General features: G+C 36.2%; 1 protein-coding gene across 2 annotated transcripts in view; it reads right to left on the bottom strand.

The window, feature by feature from the left end:
* Nucleotides 1–20,459, bottom strand: part of LOC145685795 (uncharacterized) — a 276,175-nt gene that overhangs the window by 210,570 nt on the left and 45,146 nt on the right. Inside the window, exon 1 of one of the 2 annotated variants that reach the window (XM_081758333.1) lies at nucleotides 3,877–3,992. The exons of the other annotated variant lie outside the window; for it this stretch is intronic. The gene's annotated coding sequence lies outside the window, so the exon portion shown is untranslated. Of the gene's footprint in view, nucleotides 1–3,876; nucleotides 3,993–20,459 lie in introns of those variants that run through there. 2 annotated transcript variants of the gene reach the window in all.

Below are 20,459 nucleotides of genomic sequence, written 5' to 3'. Positions count from 1 at the left end.
ATTTTCTTTCTGAAGTCAGTGTTTTTACAAAAGCTCATTCATATGTAATTATTTGTCATACATATTTCTCTTTTTATTTTCCCTTAGGCCTATACAAGTTAAGTTTTAACTATGAGTTACAAGAACAGTGTAATTAAGTGTACGAGCAGACTCTTCACAAACATTAAATGTAAGTAGCCTTACGTACGGTATTGTAATTACTGTATGTACTTATTTATAACCACTGTACCGATAAAAAAGAGCATGCCGTACAGTATATTTAAGCCTAAATGGCATTTTCTTGGTCATTTTCGAAAATCCGAACAATTTGAAAATCCGAACTTCCCGTGGTCCCAATTATTTCGAATTTTCGACTTCCTACTGTAATTTTAACTGAAAACAATTCCGACATCTGTTGGGGAAAAACCATACTACAACGTACTTAAATTTCACAACAATTGTCAATGCCACTATCCTGATACAGTATGACAAAGGGTGTATATATTTTTCTGGTGGACTCTATATCTGTTAGAAATAGATAATGTAAAAGATGAAAGTCCTCATCATGCTCAGTTTCGTTATAAATATGTTCTCAACTCTTCAAGAAGATTATTCTCTTCTTTTATGGAGACAGATTTCCCTTGTTTTAATATGTATGTTTATTATATGAGAAAATGTGTTTAATTTCTATATGAAAGAAGATATATGATAGGATGGATTATGGGAAAACTAGGTGAATAAATAATTTAGGAAAACCATCAAAAACTATTAAAAATCGCACTTCACTAAATCCATAGAAACCTTCATGCAATCTTTAAAGCAGCGAACTTTTCACATCATTCATATGTATCTCATAAAAAAAGTAAATTTATAATAAACACTTCTGACCAGAGTATATACACTTGTTTTTTAAAAACTAAATTCCAGTGCAACAGTTTCAACAACGTAACGTTGTCTTCATCAGACACTCAGAGTGTCTGATGAAGACAACGTTACGTTGTTGAAACTGTTGCACTGGAATTTAGTTTTTAAAACACAAGTGTATATATTCTGGTCAGAAGTGTTTATTATTTCTTTAGTGAGTTCCAGAGTCGTGATGGATAGAGTTGCAAGTAAATTTAGTGTCGTTATAACATTAACAATTTTGCTACTTTTGAAAAGACACCCGCTCATCGAGGATCTCAATTTTAAATAACTCAAGTCCACGTTTCCGTGTTGTCAGTTTTTAATTTTTCCTTTTTTTTTTTTTTTTTTTTCAGTTCGTCGGCATATATGTTCCAAGGGTTATTCACTTGCATAATATTACAGCCTGAATTCATCTCAAAACCTGTTTGTTGAAACAAAATAAGTTTAGCTGAAAAGAATAGCACCCCAAGTCGAAGGACGTAGAATGTTATTCAATTCAGTTAAGGCATTTAGGACGTTTTTGCGTTCAGGTGAATCACATCGCTGCTTGGAAAACTTTTAACAACTATCAAAAAAATGGCTATAATGCCTTATTGGACATTATTCCTAAACGATGAAAAACCAAAGTTAGTTGTCTTTCCGACATTTAACCCCTTGACTACCAGTGACATCCATATGGATGTCATGAACATGTATTCCTTACTAACGATCGTATTAACCCTGGAGATGATGAAATTTGTTAGTGGATGCACGCCAAGACTTAATTCTACTATTTCTCCTTAGATGACAGCACCTTACTGACAAAAAAGAAGTGTTGTCTCCGTAAATGGTCGGCCTAAGGGAGCATTCAATTACATCACACATGTGTTTGTAATTCGAGATCTATTTCGAGATCGGAAAAGAGAACCTTTGTCTTTGATATCCGCTCAGTGCTGCCAACCTGAAGTAAGATAAAATCCCTTCAGAACATCAGAATTTCCCTTTTCCAGTCCAAATGTTCCACAATGCAAATAATTATTTTTATCAATAATATGAATGCTCTCCTCACGCGCGCACAATAACTATGCCCTATATAACGGTCTAGACAGTCTTTAAACAGTAAATGAAACCGGTATTACAATACGCACGTAGGAAAATGACACCTGGGACTCAAGGGGTTAATACTAATTATCAGAGTTCTTCAGCCTGTCTTTTGAAATCGGTTCGGCAATATTTTTTAGTTGCTTTATTTCGATACATTTTTATACGTAATACCACAATAATCACTCAATAATATTATAACACAACACAGTGGCGTCGTTTCGGGATTTAGTTCAGGGTGAAGACTCCTATACAGGGTGTTTCAAAATAACACCGGTAACATTTGGGAGGGGGTTCCTGACACCAAGAGAAGACAAAAAGTATATACCATCCTGGGTGTACACATGCTTTTTTTTCGGAGTTATAGGCTGCCGAAAACATGAAAAAGTCAACTTTAAAGGTCCATGGCTCCAAACCTATGGAAATTACCGCAGTCGGGTCAAGACTTCACTAGGAACTTACATGTGTGCTACCCTAAAATACATGTTTCAGAATCCTAAGGTACCCAGGATGCAATTTTTATAGAGGGATTCGGCTACGGGTATATAATTTGAAGTACTTTCCAACTACCTCCGTAAAATTTGTTGCCGAAGTATCACAGGACTCTGAAACTTAGATATTTGGATAGGGAACATACTAGTTCCTAACTGAAATCTTGACCCGATTAAAGTAGACCCTATGCTTTTGGAGCTATGGATCTTTAAAGTTCATTTTTCATGTTTTCGGCAGCCTATAACTCCGAAAAGAAGCATTTGTGCACCCAGGTTGGTCTATACTTTTTGTCTTATTTTGGTGTCTGGAATCACCTCCCAAACCTTGTCGGTGTTGCTTTGAACACCCTGTATAAGTAGAGTTTTTTTTAATTTATAATTTAAAATGTACTTTAATAATAATTTAAAATGTATGTTAATTTAAAATGTAACGGTGATTATTCACACTTTGACCAGGTAACACTACTTAACAACACAAAACCATTTCAAATTGAAGATCTGAATTGGAAAGCATCCTAAGTCCCATACATGCATATATATATATTTGTCACTTACATATATAAGGCAAACTCTAAAGAAAACTAGAAGTTCCAAACAAGAACAGTCAATATTATATTTTTTGCTCCTTCTGAATAAAAAATATTCCGGCGGATGTGGGACGTTTTTCAATTCAGGTGTTGAATTGCTCTTCCTGACCACCTTCAAAAAAAATACTTTTATCTTCACTTTCTGTACGGAATTATCTGACAAATCTTGGTGGAATTGGCCAACCAACTATCTTCATGAATGATTGACGTATTCTGATATGTGGTTACATTAAAAATATTTTTCCAAAAAAAATACTGTATAATTGCGTGAGTTGATTTCAATAGATTTATCTCTCTTCCGCTTTTGTAGCTTACATCCTGAATTTATTTTGTGATGAAAGATATATATTTGAAAATATTTTTAGTTTAAAATGTGATTACACAACTATTTACTGCGAAGGTCTTCAGTAATAAGTACTAACCTATGTAATATATATTTTTTTGCTCCATTATAATTAAAGCGTATTTTCAGTAGCGTTACAGAGTAGAATGAAAGAAAGATACGATCTATCTGTTATCGCTATACGTGGTGGTTATATTTCTAAATAGCATATATATTTTATGTACCAAGTACATTTTTATTAGATATTATAAGAAAGCTAGAAGATATATAGTGAGGAAGAAAATGGTTTACTGGCAATCTATTTTCATTGCAATATGTTACTGTTCTATTGTCATCCATGCGGGCAATCATCCTACAGGGTATGGTTCACATACTACGAGGAAACCGTTGTATTCTACAGTGGTAAGCTATATATGATTAAATTTAAAACTTAGAGAAAGGACAATTCATTATCCCCAAAATATATTCTAAGTATCTAAAACACACTTACCGCAATTTCTTTCGGAAAATATTAAAAATTACGAAAGATAAAAAATGCAGAAGGTTGGTCACAGTTTGTATGTTAAAAGTAATATCCAGACATTCACTAGGTTAAGTCTAAGAAAAACTCTGGAAAACCTCAGTCAAGATGGTCAACGTAAATTTGAGCCTGGAACCTGCGGATTTAAAAGTGATACCATTAGCAATCAACCTTCCAATCAATGTCCCTTTTAAATTTATCAATCACAAAAAAATTAAATAAATAAACGAATGTAAGATTTCGTTCATTTCGTTAAATTATCCTTAGGTCCCTTACAGAGTACGTTGAAGTTGTACTTTAGACTTATTATATTCATAAAGTTTCTAGCTTAGACAATATATGATACAAATCTCCCATACTTTCTCCAGAGAAAATTAGTTTTTAATTTTATTAATTTTATTAGCAGAAGTGCCGGTTCTTGGCAGGAAAGAATAATATTTATGCGAAATCTTTGATTAGGGCTAGCAATTATATTTGTAGGCATTCGGTATCTTCAGATATGTGGGATGTATTATAATACTCGCTATGTGGGACGATCACGCAATCTGGAAAAGTAGGGAAGGAAAGACATTGTTTTAAACCTTTACATTATGTCCCGTCACGGCATTTGCCTAGTGTAAAAGAGGAAAATCTAAGAAAAACCACACATTCAGGATGGTTGGTTTGTAGAAAGGCTTTTACATCTTTCCAACCAAGTGTTCCCAACGGGAATCAAGCCCAAGACCTCTCGCGCCATAAAGTGAGAGCATTAGCTACTACGATATCCGAGGCCACTGTAACATCTTTGAAAGTAAAGTAATGCTTGAAATATATCTAGACTGCGCAGAAGAAACAGCATAAGTGAAAAAACATACGTTTCCAGGAGGCATTTTTTTTTAATTTTACCAAGCAAAAGTATGAATCACTTATACTAACAGTACCAAGACACGATTATTCAACTCACGTTTAGAATTGACTTACGCCAAGTTAACCGGAGGTGGAGCATAACACGTACACTCATGTCCAAAATGATTGTCGCATATCTATAACTGACTTATATAATTACTAAATTATAAGAATATAATTTGATAATGATTTTCCAGGGTACTTTTAATACTGATACTATGTGTATAATCGGGAAATGTATACTTGTGGCAAATTTCATAGGAAAAGAATTATAAATACGAAAATTAGAATGAGTGAAACAAAATATTGCTAAATGGACAAGAAAGTTTTGTTTTCATTTTACTGTTTTTATTTACTGCTCTTTTGACATGTAATTTGCCACATACATGTCTTTGACGATTATACACATACTAGCATTATAAGAAATATCGGACGAAGTCGTCATCAAATTATGTTCCTACAAAACATATTTATAGACATGCGACAATATTTTTGGACATGTACATCTCCAACTTTGACTTATCTCATTATGGCCAATTTCTGACTTTTACTGTTTCTCCCACGCTTTCTAGATATATAACGACGATCAATGGGTGATATGCATAAAAGTGAGATCTTGCTCTTTGCTCAAGATTTTGAGATTAATCTCAAAGTTGTATGCATAAAAAGCGAGACAAAGTGACGTAATTTGAGTTTAATCTCAGGTACAAGAGTAAGTAAATACTTCAAACTTATGAATCAAACTTCTCATTTTTCGTATGAATATAGTTGAGTATAATCTCAACTAGCTGAAATTAATCTAAAAAAAAATTGAACCACCTCAGTACCTGTTTCACTTGTCTCATCGTGTGTGAGAGTGGATCGAAATGGCTCAATTTATGGATGAGAAGCCAAGAAGAAAAGTGTACAAAGTTCGGGACGACTTTGATGTGCATGACTATAAACATCTATATAGATTTAAAAACCAAAATGTACACTCATGTCCAAGATGATTGTCGCACATCTATAACTGTCTTCTTGTAAGAATATAATTTGATAATGATTTTGCAGGGTACTGTTAATACTGATACTATGTGTATAATCGGGAAATATATATTTGTGGTAAATTTCGTAGGAAAAGAATTATAAACACGAAAATTAGGATGAGTAGAACAAAATGTTGCTAAATGGACAAGAAAGTTTTATTTTCGTTTTATTGTTCTTATTTACTGCTCTTTTGACATGAAATTTGCCACATACATGTCTTTGCCCATTATACACATAGTAACATTATAAGAAATACCGGGCGAATTCGTTATCAAATTATATTCCTACAACAATATATTTATAGACATGCGACAATAATTTCGGACATGAGTGTACAATAATGGCACACAGCATTTGCTTAAGGATTTACTAGAAACCAGAGGTGGGGCTCTGAATAATGAGAAGAAAAAGAGCTGTTTGCTCTCACGTTGCACTCTCAATGACAAATAAATACAATAGATAAACAAAAACATGTTAAAAATAGTGGCAATGCGTAGCGTAGTTATTAACGCTCTTGCCTTCGATGCGACCGGTCCCGGGTTCGGGTTCGGGTTCCGAGTGGAGGCACTTGGTCGAAAAGTGTTAAAGCTTTTTCAAGCCAGCCATCTTGAATGAGGTTTTACTGGGTTTTCCTCATTCACACCAGGCAAATGCCCAGATCCCAGGCCGCTTCCTTCCCTTTCCCCGGATAGTGTGCTCGCCGAAGGACGTCATCCCTCATGTACGTGACGGCTAAATGGCCTTAAATGCCGAAAGTCCAGAAATCTAAATCATAAATGTTAAAAAAATAAATATAATAAATAAATATAGTGATATAGGGAGGAACCACTTCTTGTTCTTTAGTAATTCATGATGGACTCTATTTTAGGGTCACCGGGGCCCCGTCCACTTCCGATTTCAACATGTGCTCTCTAACAATCGCTATGTGTGATTACATGTAGCCTTTTATGAGGAACAAGATTGCATTTGATCATTTTTTTTTCTATTTCTTATCATTTGGGAGTTAATCGATTTTTTCTTCTTATTTTAAAACTTTGATTCCCGTTCTTTAAGCTCTTCTAGATGGTTTCTGGAAATCGAGATTGCCATTTGTTTTTCAAAATCCACGGAAACCCCTAAAATCATTGCGTGAGACAGGGGCAAGGTGCCTTAGAGGTGCCCTCTCTGCTGGTCTCGTGGTTAGTACATGCGCTTTTGGTGTACGGGGTCCAGGGTTTAATTACCGGTGAGAGAGCCTTTGAAATTTTAACTGTCCTCTATGTTTCTGTGTTCGTGTCCCTGTCGTTAAGAAAGTTACTGGAAAAACTGTAGACTGTACAATGAAGTAAAAATATAGTAAAATAAGGAAATTAAGTTGCTGAGACTCGTTCAGCGAATCAGTTAACTTAAAAAATGTAGGTGGTAGAGCGCTTATCTCTGATGCATACGGTCTCTCGTTCGATCCCCGGCCAAGTGAGGTTGTCGTGGGTTTTCTCAGGGTATTCCCATTTCCTTCTACTTTCTCATTCCACTAATTCTTCCATAATCATTCATTTGCTTTAATCAATGGGCAATCCCTTAGCCTAACGTGCATAAACGTGAGACGTTAAACTGTAAGATTTCACTTCATTTTGTTGCATAAGTTAGTATGTTACTGTTGCATAAGTTAGTACTTCCGTTTTGTTTCCCTATCACAAATGCAAAAGTGTTCCCAAATTGGTACCTCAAAACTGAAACAAGAGTTACGGTTGTATAGTGCAAATAACTTGGTCGTCACTGTTTTATATGCTGGAATATTCAAACGAAAGTACCCGTACCTCACTAATCCAACACAGGAAAAAATCATGTTTTTGCGCTGGATAAATAACGCTACTGATTTTAATTTTACTGACATGCTTTCACTTCCTGTACACGTGTGAATTCCTGATTTAAAAAAGGGAAAGGAATAAACATACGTCTGTGAAGTTGTCCCGCCCACCTAACGAAATTTTCTTTTTCTTATCTACATCGTTAGTTTATCGTTAGTTTACGTTAGTTTTGCTAAAATTATTGTTAGTTTCGAAAAAATAAAATTTTCATTCAAAAAATAAATGGGCAGGCCAATGTCACGGTTCCCCACCCAAAAAAGAATTTCAAAAGTTTTTCGTATCACATCGTTAGTTTATTGTTAGTTTACGTTAGTTTTGCTAGAACTATCATTAATTTCGCTAAAATAACGATTTTATTGTAGAAATAAACTTTCCAGCCAACTGTAAATTAGCCCGCCCATATTGAATTCCCATAAAGTTCCAACTTATATCGTTAGTTTATCGTTAGTTTACGTTAATTTTGCTAAAATTAACATTTGTTTTGCAAAAATAACGATTTTATTCAAGAAATAAAGGTTCCTGTCAAATGTAAAGTTAGCCCACCCATAAAGAATTATCATAAATTTCCATTTTACATCGTTAGTTTACGTTAGTTTTACTAAAACGATCGTTAGTTTCGCAAAAATAACGATTTTATTCGAGAAATAAATGGGCAGGCCAACTTCACGGTTCCTCATCCGCAAAGGAATTTCAAAACATTTGTCTATCACATTCTTAGTTCATCGTTAGTTGACGTTAGGTTTGCTAAAACTGTCGTTAGTTTCGCAAAAATAACAATTTTATTCTAGAAATAAAGTTTCCTGACAACTGTGAATTAGCGCGCCATATTGAATTCTCATAAAGTTCCAACTCATATCGTTAGTTTATCGTTAGCTCTAGCAGCACAATTACATAGCAGGCATATGCCTATCATATCCCGTCAGGTACATGGGAATGTGTCCAGTATGTGCCTTATGTACCTCTGAGAGTGAAATCACATGGATGGCTAGTGATAGTCGTAGTCTATGTCCGCCCCTAGGCACATGCCTGACATGTACCTGGGGAACGTGCCTAATATGTTGTATTTAAGTTTTCCATGCGGTAAGCGTCAATGAACCACAAAATTAGTCCCCAAAAATATGTTAAATCGCCTATATGCGTAATGTGTTTACATTAAGGCGAGTCTAAACAAGTAAGAAATATTTAGACCTATCTCAGTGTGAGCGCCAACCACCAACCTTTGGATTACTAGCCGCGTGCTCTTCTGACTTCGCCATGGAGGCGATAAGGAAAACTTCGCTTGTACAGGGATAAATTGGTGAGGTCTTTAATTTGGCTAATCAGAGTGCTCCTTTAACCGCGTATATTCGACGATAACCGTTTGGGATCAGATAAAATTTGCTCTCCATGTAATTTTATAACAAAACGACGAGTGCCTAATTACTTTCTTCCGTATTCACTTTCAAATGATCGGCGACAGTTGCCATCTAATAAACTTGATGCGTTTGTTGCTTCTGATACACAATCGCTTAGAAAAAGAAGCAACAAATTTATCAAATTTGGGAGTTGAATTTAGAACACCGAAATAGCGCATGCCTAGCACATCTTGTGCTGTTAGGGTATCTAAAAAAAGTATGTACCTAAAGGACGTACCTAGAACATGACAGATATATGTCCCAAGTGACGATATAAAAACAAATGACTGTTAAAGTGTGAAATTGAGCCAGGTATATAAATGCTATATTTGTGGTATATAGTTGCAAATATCAATTAGGTGTAACAACTACCTAAGACTGTAGGTAGCTGAAGTACATACTTAGCACATGAATATCAAAGTGCCAAGTGTCGGGTACCTAAAAAGTAGCTGGGACACCTAAATGGCACATGCCTAGCATATCTTGTGCTGTTAGGGAGTTTACGTTAGTTTTGCTAAAATTAACGTATATTTTGCAAAAATAACGTTTTTGTTTGAGAAATAAAGATTCCCGCCAAATGTATAGTTAGCCCGCCCATAAAGAATTATTATAAATTTCCATCTTACATCGTTAGTTTACGTTAGTTTTACTAAAACTATTGTTAATTACGCAAAATAACGATTTTATTCGAGAAATAAATGGACAGGCCAACTTCGTGGTTTCCCACCACAAACGAATTTCAAACGTTTTTCTATCCCATCGTTAGTTTACGTTATTGTTGCTAAAACCATCGTTAGTTTTGCTAAAATAACGATTTTATTCTAGAAATAAAGTTTTCCGCTAACTGTGAATTAGCCCGCCCATATTGAATTCTCATAAAATTACAAGTCAAATCGTTAGTTTACGTTATTTTGCAAAAAATAACGATTTTATTCGAGACATTGTTTGCGATTTGAATCATTATTTTTGCGAAATTAACGATAGTTTTAGCAAAACTAAATTAAACTATCGATAAACTAAGGATATGAGTTGGAAGTTTATGAGAATTCAATATGAGTGGGCTAATTCAGTTGGTGGAAAACTTTATTTCTAGGTTGCTGTTGCTGCGTAAGGTAAGTGTTGCAGTTCCTTTAAACTTTTGACGGAAAGGTAATAAGTCTTTAGCCTACAATCTTCTTCCAACTCAATGCGTTATTTCTCTTCTTCCGCACTTCGTCTTCTTCTTTCAGATTTTCCATATAATTTTCAATTTAAAGAATATATTTCAGTCATGTCTGCTTCAGTTTGCACATTACTATCTGTTTTGCTAAAAATATGTTTAACCTCTCATAGGATGTCTAAAACCTTTCTACATGCTGCATTCCGAAACTTGAAATTATCCTTTAAGAGGATTATTTTGATTTTCATTGTCCGCGTAATACAGTTTTCATTTAATGAAGAGGATCTAACTCGCCAATAAACTCATGGGACCGTGAAATATAAGGAGCATTCAAAAGGAAACGAGCCGAAGGCTGTAATGTGCACACCGCCGATAGAATGGTAATATTGTTGCGTGTGCAACAAATATGCGTTTCGACAAGAGCGCGGAAGTTCACAACCTGCCGCTAGAGGGTCACGTCTACAAGCCACGTGATTTATAAACCCAACAGAAGCAGATGCCAATCGTGCAGTGCGTTCAGTCGTGTTGTGTGAGTTCAATAGTGAAATGTCGGCGTCGAAGGAAGAGCAAAGAGGTGTTGTTCGTTTTCTGACGGCGGAAGAAGTAGAGGGAACGAACATTCATCGACGGTGAACACTGCATGTCCCTTGCAAGGCTGAAGGAATGGCACAAGCGTTTCAGGAAAGAACGGGTGTCGTCACCGATGATGTACGGTCTGGAACAGCACACCGTATTACCGATGACATCGTCCAGCTGATTGACGCATTCGTTACCCAGGACCGCAGAGTTACAGTGAAAGGCGTGGCCGCCGAATTCAACTTGAACGTCGGAAATGTGCACACCATCATGACGGAAAGACTGAACTGGCGTAAAATGTGAGGGCAATAGGTGCCCCATAGTCTTTAACCACAACAGGAAGCATGGCGGATAGCCCACTGTCTTGATCATCTTCAGCGCCTTGCCAGGGTAGGAAACAAGTGGTAGCTGGAGATGAGTCTTGGTGCCATCACTTCAAATCAGAATCGTTACGACAGTCTCCAGTGGAAGCATGCAGGGTCACAACCACAAAAAATTCCAAGTCCATCCACACAAGTACACGAAATTCTTCGCTGACATTCTTCTTTGGCCAAGACGCCCCATTTCTGATAGACTTCCTGCCGAATGGGACAACAGTGAATGTCCAGAGTTACTCGCACCATTAACATTGACCAACCTTCGCCAAGTGACCAAATCGAAACGACCAGGCAAACTCACTTGTGGTGTCCTTCTGCTCCATGGCAATGTCCGAAATCATACGGCCAACATAGTCAGGGCAGTTGCCCAAAAATTCAAGTGGGAGCACCCTCCATACAGTTCAGACCTCTCTCCCTGCGATTACGCTATTTTGGTCCCCTAAAGAGGCTCTGAGGGGCAAACGATTCACCTCTGACGTCGATGTCCAGCAGTACGTTCGGAACTGGTTCGCAATTCTACGAGATAGCCATTCACCGCCTTGTGTCGCAGCGAGACAAGTGCCTCAACAGCCAGGGCCAATACTACTTCTATCATACAGGTAACAGTTTCTGTTCCTCGGCCCCCGGCTCGTTTGTTTTTGAATGTTCCTTATATTTCCGTTTAATAAAGGGTCCGTTAAAGATATGTTTAACAAAGATATGTAACATATATACGCACGTCTAAGGGCATGTCTTCACGTCTCAATTGCCACTACGTAATATATACGCATATATGTTACATATCACGTAGTGGCAATTGAGACGTGAAGACATGCCCTTAGATGTCTTCATAGATGGTATAACAGTGTAATGCATTATTGCACACAATGGACGAAATTATTGGGAGAAAAGAAGAAAGTGATTGTGGACGGTAAGAAGGAAAAGAAGAAAATGCCGGATACTAAGGAGACTAGGGCTTTTGCATGTCCTAATGAACTAATGGAAAAGAACCCTCACAAATTGGTGGAAAAGATTATTGAAGGTAGACTGGAGGATCACCTGGATGATTAAACTTCAGCATCCAGAATTGTTGAGAAATTGTTTAATGAAGTGTGGTCAATTGAGGGTAGGTGTTATGTCTCTTTCACAGAGACTAAAGATCTCCAGATGGACATGGATTTTTGCGCGAACTCTGTAGAACTGGTGTCCGATTACTATTGGATATATGTTGATTAGAGTTCTAACTAGAATTCTTCATGATAGAATGCAAGAGGAATTAGTGCTAAGGCGTTCTGAGAAGGGGTTCAGAAGAGGTGAGGGGACAGAAGTGAATTGTGTTTTGTTGGTACGTTTGATTCATCGAGCAAAAAGATCGTTTGGAGTGTTTTGCGTCTTAGATATACTGTCCCTCATGTGGCGACTAGAAGGCTCTGGTGTCACGAGGTGTTTCGCAAAAGACAAGGGGTTTTATTAAGGAGTTATATGTTGGCAATTGGATGATCTATGAGGGCCAGTGAAGTGAGTATACTTATGAAGAGGGGAGTCAATCAGGGAGACCCACTGGGCCCTTTATTTTTCAACCTCGTCTTAGATGAATTGCTCCGGAGGATGGAAGAAGGAAATGTTGGGATGAAGATAGGTGAGAATAGGATTGCTGTGCTAGGATACGCCGATGACCTGTTACTGGTGTCGCAAGACAGGGAAGAAATGATGAAATTGTTGGAGATGGTTAATAGTTTCCTATTTGGACTGAAAATGAGTTTATCTGTACGAAAATGTGTGGCCTTCCTTATTAGATTGTGTGGGAATTCTTGGATAGCCAGAAACTAATTTGTTTTGGGGTACAGAAGAGATCAAATCCATAGATGTTGACGAGGCTTTTAGATACCTTGGGTGTTTGTTTACGATTAAATATGGAAAATCGGTGTCATATGACGCAGGCTATCTGAACCTGTTATTAACGCGAGTTAGAAGACTTACTATAAAACCGCGTAATAAGATGCAGCTGGTGAAGATATATCTACTCCCAAGTTTCTTTTACGTTTGGATCATCGCTAGTGCTAATTACGCTCTTGCTGGCATTAGATGTTGGAGTTTTGGGCTTCTTGGAAGAGGTTTTACATATCCCCATGTCTACAACCGACTGGCTGTTTTATAGTCGGTGTCGTGATGGATGACTGATGTTCCCTAATTTAGAAGATCTTATTCCAGGGTTCCAGGGTTAAAAATGAAGATTCGGCTTATGGACTCGGAGGATCAGTTAGTTAGGATACAGGAATTTGAGGCTGGCCTTTCGAGAGAGTTGGGAAGATATTTTAGAAATAAGAAAATTAGAAGAGATTCGACCTTTGAAAAATTAGACAAGTTTAGAGACCGAGAGAAGTACAGCTATGTGGAATCTTGGATGGGAATTGGAATCGCAAGATAAGGGTGTTGGAGCGTTTCGCGGATCTAGGATTGGGAATTGCTTCCTGCAACAAGATTAATATTTATCGGATAACCAATTCATTGATGCCCATCAACTTAGAATAAACACTATTGGGGTTAGAACTGTTCTGCATTGAGCTGGTCTGATTGAGGATGCCTCCTGCCGCTTATGTCATTCTCCGTTGGAAACAGTTGGGCAAATAGTCGGGGAATGTTTCCATCATAAGGAGAGCGGGATTCGTAGATATGATGAATTGGTAAACTTGGTGTTCAAACACTGTGTGCAGAAAAGTTTTTCTGTCTATCACAAAAACACCTTAGAAGTAAAAGGGGAACGTCTGAAACTTGATTTGATAGTTGAGACCGAACAAAGGAGATATGTTGTTGACATATCGATAAGATTTGAAGATGTGGACAGCTTGACGCGTGCAGCAAGAGAAAAGCAAGCTAAATATCGTGCTATTGCTGCCTTTTTTGACCCAGATAAAGAATTCCAGGTACTTCCTTTAATTGTTGGATTTCGTGGAGCCATGCTCAAGGAGACAATGAAAGTCCTGGCTTAAATTACTTTTGTCGATGAGGAGAAATTGAAAACGATGTCGCTGACGGCATTGAGAACAACTACTGAGATTATTAATAGTCATTTAGATTATGGAAATAGGATGCTTAACCTTCGTTAATCCATTCATATACTCCCCACCTCCACGATGGTGCTCGTCGGAAACAAGAACTGGGGGAACAGTTGTGTTCCCTCCCATCTTGTCCAAGCGGGAGGTTAGTTTGCCTGATGTATGGTTTTCATGTTAATTTACTATATAGAAGAGTACGTATAGCTTTTGCTATTTCTCTTTTTAATATGTATCTAAGTTTTTATGATAATTTATTTTCAGTCAGGACAGTTTAGTCCTTTTAATTTGTTTGTAAACAGTTTTAAGTTTTGTAATATTTATACTGTAATTTTTGCACTTTTTCTACCTCTATTGTATCATTTACTCCTTTATTATGAAATTATTGTAAAGATTCGAGGCTAGTTAGACAGCAGTACATTACTTTTTGTAGTTAATGTTTAATTTTTGTTTGTATTGTTTATTGTAAGATTTATACTACCAGTGTAGGAATATTGTAAAGGTAATAAAGGTAACTATCTTTAGGAAGGCCTTGTTTAGATAGGAATAGCAGAAGCTAAAATTCTATCCTTATGTAGTGAATTGTTTCGATACATGTTGAGGCAACTGACCGCCAATCGTTTCGTACACGATTTCAGAAACCAGAATTGGATCTTACCGAATTGCATGTACTACTGACATATATTCGCTGTTACAGGATTTGAAAAGCTCGGCATACAATTTTCTGTAATAACCCTTACATCTTCATTTACAACAGTGAAATAGAGGAGAGATGCCATTTTACTCACTCGGGCACCGGTTTCCTCTTTAACTCTCTTCAATGAGGCTCCTGCTCACTAACCACAATCAGGCTCATGATTTCTTAGCTTCACTCGCACGAGTTGAGGCTCGCTGTCCTCAATAACACGCTCAAGATCATTAAACTCATTCACTCACTCACTAAGAGTTGAGGTCCACTTCCTCAATGGTATTTGCAATCTCTTCTAGTTAGGGTAAAGGCATGCCGAAGATGCCTAAACATAGAGTAAATCTTCACTATGGATGCCAAAAACTATAAATGCCGTGAATGCACACTAAAAATGTAAACAAATAATTAGCGTGGGTAAGATCAAGTGCTGTATCAATTAACAATTTTTTTTTTTTATGAAATACACTTTATAATATACACGTTGAGTTCCTTATTACCTACTTAACTCAATTAAAAATATTTTTGTTTTCATATTCGAAATTAACTTGCAAAATTTGCTTTAAAAACACTATCATGTAATATATATTTATATAAATATTGCTTAAATGAAATTAAAATGTACACACTCAAGACCAATCACCTAAACACAAACAATAAGTAATCTATTAACAAAAATAATTACAACTTATCCTACAGTCAATTAAGTCATGGGGTTTGTAAGACCATACAGTGTCTACTACGTTAGCATTTATCAAGTGTGTCTTCTAAGAGGTAAGAAGAAAATCAGGACACACATTTTGTGCATAAAATTACAAAACGAGAAAGTTTGGAGACAAGACGAGAACGCTTTCTGAGAGTCCAGACGACATGACAAAGAAATCTTTGGGAATCGAGACAAGACGACAATTCAACAAAATTAATACGAGACGAGATGAGAAAACATTATCCTTTCTCTCATGAGCAATAACGACATAATTCTGAAAGGTGTTCCCCGACCTATGTTGGTTAGGATCACGCTAGTGGGACTTATAAGACTGTAATGTTATTAGGATCATGTCAATGGGTCTTATAAGATTGTAATGTTATTAGGATCATGTCAATGGGTCTTATAAGATTGTAATGTTATTAGGATCATGTCAATGGGTCTTATAAGATTGTAATGTTATTAGGATCACGTTAGTGGGCCTTATAAGATTGTAATGTTATTAGGATCATGTCAATGGGTCTTATAAGATTGTAATGTTATTAGGATCACGTTAGTGGGCCTTATAAGATTGTAATGTTATTAAGATCACGCTAGTTAGTCTCATAAAACTGTAATGTTATTAGGATCACGCTAGTTGACCTTACAAATTTGTATAGTTAGTATGAACGTCCGTTATTCTGCACGATAACTCCTAAACGAAAGCAAATTCTTAGAAATTTGCGTTTTGTAATAGGTAGCTAGATTAAATAGCTCTGCCAAGTTCGTTAATGGAGTCAAATCCGTTAAAATTATAACGGATAACGGTGACTTTATCAGTGTCTATCACCATCTCATATTCTATACATGTAAGCGAAATTTTTAGTTATGTTGTTTCTCATACGCAGCTGGACAATTATTTCTGCCAAGTTTCTGAATGGAGTCAATCCATTAACATATTAACGGATAACGGTGATTATTTATAGGGTAGAAGGGGAAATTGGCTGGAGGGAGTAATTGGGCGGAAAACTTTTTTAAAAAATGTATATTTTTCCATTTCAGTATATTTAATGAAATTTAATTATATCCAAATGTTGGGTGGGTAGATATTGGTCAGAAAAAAAGCTTTGATGAATTTTGAGAGGGTGTAATAATGACCAAAATAACTGATTTGATTGAGAAATGCCTTATTTGAAACCGAGTTTCAGGTTTGTGTGCGTCTTGATTTGAGTCAAAATAAATTGGACATCTGTTAATGTTTTGATCCTGATTTTTTACTGCTGCTTAAAACCATCATAAGGATGGTGCCATGAAGAGCAGCAATCTTGAGTCCTCAGTGTGAGGCAGTTAAAATTTTGTAAAAATTTGTACCTCCCAATTCCCTTCAGGGGGCAATTGGGCGCATGCCTTACGTGAACATTTTTTTGGTTAGAATCCATTTAAACGCCGTGCTATCTTACTTTGTATTTTGTGGTGTACACTTTTGTTTCATAGTGCATTGTGCTTATTAAGCTATTTTATGCAACTTAGACCTCCAGTAGCTGTTGCGTATAGTGCTGATGCTGTAAATAGGATATGTTTATCCATCCAGAGTTCCAACAAATGTTGTATTCTAATAGTTTATTGTTATTTAGTGTTAGTCTTATTATCTTCTCTTCTGTTTGTTTGAATAACAGGGTGTTGTCTTCGTTTTTTATTTTATTTTTACGTTTTCGGACAAAGTTTTGACCGCTTATATATTTTTTCGTATGTGATACATTTTGGATTAAGTTCACAGAACAATACCATATATTATGCTATAAACAATAACTGAAAGGCTTGAAAAGGCATTCAAATATCTTTGAGATTTAGAAGTAAGTTACTCCTTATTTTGCGTTAACAAAAGTATATTTTTTTCTAGGCCACATAAATTTACTAGTTTGTAAGTGGAACACAACTTATATACATCAAATGAAAGTTGGAGTTTTCTTCATTTACACCCAATCACCATTAAGGGTTTATGTGCACCGGTAATGGTTTTGATCATTTTGCACCCGGGGGTAATTGGGTGGAAATCAGACCAACAACTAAAAAATATTGCAGCGTCAAATGTAAAGATGCCGAAAGGTTATCACTACCACAGTAGATGCAGAAGAATCTGCCAAATATAATCAGTTCTTAAAGACTAGAAATCTGAAAGAGAAAGAAGGTTGAAAAAGGCATACTTCCAAATTCCCCTTTCTACCCTTCTCATACACATAAACTTCGTGTGATTCTCTTTACTATCTATACAATAATTTATTAGAACTTTTTCTTTAATTTGACATAAAGAATCACATCCTAAATTTATGACACAGAATTCGCTAACGCCCACTATATCTCGAATTATTTATTTATTTATTTTAATGACAGATCATTTTAATGACGCTGTACATTATTGGAGGTGTAACGAAGGATGCTTGGGACATATTACAGTTGTAATTTATTAGGCTTGAATTAATAATGGGAAGCTCTATAAGGAAATTAATTGTTAATACTGGGTGTTCCACACAAAACTAGTATGCCTCACATACCGGTTAATCATCTCTAGTTAAATTGTTTGTGAGGTCTCAACACTGTCTCGAAAATAGACTACACTGTATTTTAGCGGAAAGTTGCAGTATTCCAACAAGATGGAGCAACAGTTCACACATCCAAGGAAAGTATGGCCCACATCAGCAACGTGTTCCCTGAAGACAGACTTGTCAGTAAAGGTCTTTGGCCTCCAAGGTCCCCGGACTTAACATCATGTGATTTTTATTTATGGTTACACTGAAAAGCAAAGTGTATGCCGACAATCCTCAAACAATAGACGATCTGAAACGGAATATCACTAGAGAAATTAACACCATTACGCTTGCAGAATTACAGCGTGTTTCTGGTAAAATCATCAAATGATTTCAGCGATGCCTGGATGGCCATAGCCACCATTTCCAGCATCTCTTATAAACAGGTAACTACAGTATTTAAAGTTACTATTACCTATTAATTGTTAGTTGGTTAGTTCATTGTTGCCGTTAAAGTATTGCTGGAATCTCGCACGTGAGGAGTACCGGTTTTATGTGGGACACCCTATATAAGAATTTTACGGTAATATGTCCATAAGCTTTCATCAATACTGCCTCCTTTATATATATATATATATATATATATATATATATATATATATATATATATATATATATATATATATTGAAAAATTTTGCCATTAACCCTCGCACTACCGAAGTATTTTTTGTAAGGCGGACTGCCAAGGGGATGTCATTTTGTACTCACCTCTTAAACATATCTCGCAAAAGAAAAAAAAATAGAAACGCACACGAAAATCAGCAGTTACTGAGTAAAAAGTACATGGGATAACACTAAGAGCTACTTATTATAGTGAAATCTAAGAGTGACACTTCTAAATGTTAGTCAGATCTCCTATTAACAGGGGGTACTTTGTGCTCATCAACTTAAAATAACAAATTTAGGAGACACAGTAATGTCCAATTTACACCAGCGTAAGGTATACGCTTTAGCTAAACATGTTGAGCAATAAACCTATTTTCTTACAATTTTAAACAAACGATTAAAAGAGTAATTACAAAAAGTATACTGTGGTGGGCACAAAGTACTCTCCTGTTAGTACTGCGACGGTTAAAGAAGGAAAAAAGTATAAACTTTACATACGAGTATATAGTGATAAACTTTTTAACTCACGTTAAATCGAAGCTCGTAATTCATGGTAGCTTCCTGGTGCCTCTTAAGAAAATTGAAATCATTGAATTATCTTGTTTAACGTCCCGCAATTATGCACCAAGAGTAAAGAGAAAATGTGATTATGAGAATAATTGAAATGGTTCGAATAAGAAAGAAAACATTCACGTCAGGACATGCCTAAACCAAATCATGCACGTTGTCTTTATCCTCTACAAAGTTCACATGGCATGAACTGAGGTCAAACCAGCGACCCCACGCACCAGAGAAGATCTCTCTACTAACTAAGCCGTTGCGACCCCCTTCCAGTTCAAAAATAGCAATGATTTATGAATTATACATTTACCTTTTATTTTAGTGTGCAAATAACAAACTGGAAGTGTTTGAGATGGAGGAATGCAGTTCAGACAGAAAAGCAGCTACCCTTGGAGATTTGGCATTTTCAGTGTCTGGCTGTACACTCACAGTAACCGGTGCCTTGGAGCTTCTCGAAGACTTACCAGGAACATGGAAAGTAAGTGGCCATATCTACCAGTATTACAACTGGTTTTATATTCAAGGTCTCAAGAGGGAGTCACAATACTTTAGTAAATGGTAGTATGTCGGTTCTACAAGCAAGAAAGTAGATATGAACATGGGACCGATTTTGAATAATAGGTCAATTTTAGGTAATATGAGCAGCTCGATAATATAGGCGGAACTGAGTTTTCAGAGCATTACTCATAGCAGAAGTAATCTAAAATTGAATTTGTTCGTTGATAACATTGTGTACACCAGTTAAAAGCTGAATAGAAATGTGCGCGACGATTGTGCTGTTATTTTGTGTTATTTTGAAAAAACAAAGGTGAGTAATTGTCGTTATTCGATTTGCACATTTTGTTGTTTGCAAATTTCAGTATCATGGATATAGGGAATTCATGCACTATAATCTTTGAATACAAAATTCAGCTCGTTTATGGTAATCTACAGACATTGCATTATCATTGCATTATCACTACACCTGCCCGATATAGCAAAGGATGAACTTGCCCGATTATTTTCTAACTGCAGTGTTGCATATTACTAAACATTGTCACTATGTAAAATATGGACATATTCATTTTGTAGCAAATGATCAGTTATAATAACCATGTACTGAAGAATTATCAGATAAACTATGAAACATTTTCA

Source organism: Thermobia domestica, chromosome 5 (genome assembly GCF_964235325.1).
Source record: "Thermobia domestica chromosome 5, izTheDome1.hap1.1, whole genome shotgun sequence".
Taxonomy (NCBI): domain Eukaryota; kingdom Metazoa; phylum Arthropoda; class Insecta; order Zygentoma; family Lepismatidae; genus Thermobia; species Thermobia domestica.
This window is presented reverse-complemented; position numbering and strand designations above follow the sequence as displayed.